General features: G+C 44.0%; 1 pseudogene; it reads left to right on the forward strand.

Moving 5' to 3' along the window:
- Positions 1 to 460: 460 nt before the first annotated feature.
- LOC129657078 (mitochondrial pyruvate carrier 2-like) lies at positions 461 to 855 on the forward strand (annotated as a pseudogene).
- Positions 856 to 3968: the final 3113 nt, after the last annotated feature.

Below are 3968 nucleotides of genomic sequence, written 5' to 3' on the forward strand. Positions count from 1 at the left end.
ACCCAATTTTCAGATTAGAACGTTGATGCCTGAGGCCAAGAGCCAAACCCAGGCAGCCTGCCTGAGTCCAGCCTCTGCAGCACTGGGTGCCCATTTTCAATTCTCACCACCTCCTTTGTGCTGGCACACAGGACGACCGTTCAGCCACAGATGGAAACAGAGGCATACAGATGCCACGTGGCTTGCCAGAAGTCAAGTAGGAGACAGAAGCTCAGGTTCCTTGACTGTCAGGCCAACTTTTGCTACTTTATAGCCTTCTTCCTCTTCATGGAAAAAAATAAACAATCTCTGGGGCAGGCCACTAGGTTCACAGGGAAGCAGGCTGAGCTACAGAAAGAGCTCCCTGGATGAGAGGAGGGTGCGAGGCAGTGGGAAATGACAAGCTGTCCTCCATGGCCAGCCAGGGACGAGCACGCGGCCACTCTCCCAGCTGGTGGCCCACAGTCACTCATCTGCAGAGATGTCAGTGCCCAGCACCTGGGGACTGCAGGCCACCTACCATCAGGTCCTTGATAAGCTGGAGCTCCTGGTTCCTGAGAAATCGAGGCTGATGTGCAACTCCCGGCAGGTCCTGGAAGAGTATCTTTCTGAGCTTCAATTAGTGAAAACGCTTAGGTATGTGCTGGACTGGCTGACATGGCCAGACCTGCAGAAAAATTCAGCACAGTCCAATCTTCTGTTTTGATGACTACAGGGTTTATTTGGGTTTGACTACAGGGTTTACTCACTTATAATTATTTCCCCAAACTGGAGTCTGTTTGCTGCTGAATTCTTTGTCATGACAGCAAGAACCTCTCACCTCTTTCGAATTTGGAGATATAACCAAGAAAGCTAAAAGCTAAAGCAAACAAATGAGTTCCTGACCATATAAATCCATAACAATTTAGATGCCGACATAACCACTGAGACCTAGTAACAGTTTGATTTATTATTTCAGTTATTGATGAGGTGTTGCTAACTGTGCTGATATTTGTAAAGCATGATAATCTAACTGTAATTGGGAGATGGCACTTGATTCAATAGGAAAAAAAAAAAAGCAAGTTTTAATAATAAACAAATAAGTAAGTAAAACCAACAAAACCAAAGCTGTGGCTTTACTTCTTTCTATGACATTCCCTCTTGGGGTCTCAGGAAAGGGCAGAAGAACTTGTTGGTCTCCAACACTGAGCAGAGCAAACCCCACTCTGGGCCCAGGTTCTGTCCAAAGCATCTGTGGCTCTCCTCCTCAAAGGCAGAGACCTGGTTTGATTGGCCTCCCAACCTGAAGTGAAGGTTTTGAAAGGACTTAATCTCATCCTCGGGCATATTAACAATAAATATTAGGACGTGTTCTCAACTGTAGGGTACACAAGGGATCTAGAAAACAACTTGGAAAACCAGAGAGTCTGGATGATCCCCAGGAGAAAGTTCTGGTTTCCTCTAAGAAACTTTATGGGATGATCATCTTTACTTCTTCATGTCAAGTCTCCATTTTTGTGTGTTTCATTTTGGCCTTTTTTTAAATTTAATTTTTATTTTGTATTGGGGTATAGTTGATTTATAATATTGTTAGTTGCTGTTGTACAGCAAAGTGGTTCAGTTATGCGTATACATATATCCATTCCTTTTCAGATTCTTTTCCATATAGGTTATTACAGAATATTGGGTCGATTCCCTGTGCTATACAGTAAGCCCTTGTTGATTATCTACTTTACATATAGTAGGGCATACATATGTGTGTGCCAAGTTGCTTCAGTGGTGTCCGACTCTTTGTGATCCTATGGACTGTAGCCCGCCAGGCTCCTCTGTCCATGGGATTCTCCAGACAAGAATACTTGAGTGGGTTGCCATGCCCTCCTCCAGGGGATCTTCCTGACCCAGGGATCGAATCCCCATCTTGTGCGACTCCTGCATTGTAGGCAGATTCTTTACCTCTGAGCCACCGGGAAAGCCCACATATAGTAGGGTGTATATGTTAGTCCCAAACTCCTATTTTATCCCACCCCTCCTCATTTTGGCTTTTAAACAGAGTTATACTGAGAACTCAGGTGGCCTTTGTGGGCCAGTCTGACCCCTAGACTGACCTCTGTCAGAAGACATTTAGGCATCATTTCACCTGCTTGACACCCTGATGATGCACTTACCATAGTGTTTTCTTCCCACACAAGGGAAAGCTTGGTTGTAGTAAAATCACAGCCATGCATCGCACAGGTAGATTCAGCCTCTAACGACGTCACTTGATGAAACAGGCAGTCATCACACATGGAAAATCTCAAGTCACATGAATGCCATCTGTATTTATCAGAGTGCAGGAGACAGGAAGAGAGTGTTCATGCCAAATGGGTATTTGGGGGAGTTTAATAAAGGGAGCATTTTACAAAAGTGGGGGCAGGGTAAGCTAGGGTTGGGGTTAAGAGGTACAAACTACTATGTATAAAATAAGCTAGGAGGATATATTGGACAGCACAGGGAATACAGCCAATATTTTATAGTAACTGCAAGTGGAGCATAATCTATAAAAATTTTGAATCACCATGTGCTACACCTGAAAATAATATAATGTCGTAAATCAACAATACTGCAATTTAGAAAGTCATAAACTTTCAAAATATATGGGAAAATGTGAATAATGGCAGGTTAAGTGAAGCAGGATATGAAATTATTCATATGTCATGTTTATGACTGTTAAAAATGTTGACTATTAACAGGGAGTTAACAAAAATTATGAGTTGTATTTAGGTTATGAGTATTTTTCTTTCTTTGCTAAACTTGTAATGGTGTTATCAAATTTTTAATGCAAATATAAATAAAAGACTTTTTAAAGACAAAAAAAAAGAGAGATGAGGACAGAGTTTAGGGAGACAACACAAGAGATGGTGCAGGAGCCCAAGGCTAGCACACACAGGGAGCCGTCGCCCCTGGATATAAAGAGAACGGTTGATGGAAATCAGAGAGAGAGATGTTTGGGGAGGGTCACATGACAGGAGCTGTGGCTTCTTTGAGGGACACAGAAAACCACAGTGAGCCCACACACAGAGGGAGATGGGACACGAGTTACTCCAGCTGCACTCTCCTGCCCAGTGTCCAAACTGACCGGAGGACAAGGCAGCCTACAGATGAGATCCGTGGGGCAGGACCTGCCAGGCCCGTGCAGGGAGGAGGGCAGAGGGAAGACCCCGGCTCCCCATCTCATTAAGTTTCTGAGGTACAGTAACATCAGCGTGCCCTCTTGCTGTGACATGAGTAGTTTAATAAAGAAGTAATTAGGAAAAAAATCCTCTGCATACATGGAATTAGGTGGCTAATTTTATGCCAATGGCAAAAATCAGTGTTGTAAATTCCTCATTGTGTTTTATGAGTCAGAACTGGGTGGTACACTGAAGAATCTTAGGAATATGAACCTTGAAATAGGACCTCTGATACCTGGCAAAGGAGAGCCAGTGGAAATCTGCTCCCGCCATGATGATGGTCACAATTAAACAGGAACGTGGGTTCAAGAAAGGGGGTCACTGGGAGTTGAAATTATTGGCATAAAATCTCTTGGAGGTACGCAATGCACTGAGAGGCACATGTTTTAATGTAGTTAATAGAGCCTGGGTTTGGTCTGTCCACATTGTTTTGTCTGGTTCCCTTTAGCAGTTTAGGCAGAAGACCAACCAGAAGGAGGGGAGATGGGGAAATCTGGCGAGGCATTCAGAGCACTTTGCTGTTGTTTTAGTTGCTCAGTCGTGTCGGACACTTTACAACCCCATGGACTGTAGTCCACCAGGTTCCTCTGTCCATGGGATTTCCCAGGCAAGAATACTGGAGTGGGTTGCCATTTCCTTCTCCAGGGGATCATCCCGACCCAGGCATTGAACCCACGTCTTCTGCATTGGCAGGCGGATTCTTTATTGCTGAGCCACCAGGGAAGCCCCAGGGCACTTTAGTGATTTTCTAAAGTCACAAAAGTCAATTTGTGATTTTCTTTCTTTCTTTTTTTTTTTTTT

The sequence above is a fragment of the Bubalus kerabau genome, chromosome 7 (assembly GCF_029407905.1).
Source record: "Bubalus kerabau isolate K-KA32 ecotype Philippines breed swamp buffalo chromosome 7, PCC_UOA_SB_1v2, whole genome shotgun sequence".
Lineage (NCBI taxonomy): Eukaryota > Metazoa > Chordata > Mammalia > Artiodactyla > Bovidae > Bubalus > Bubalus kerabau.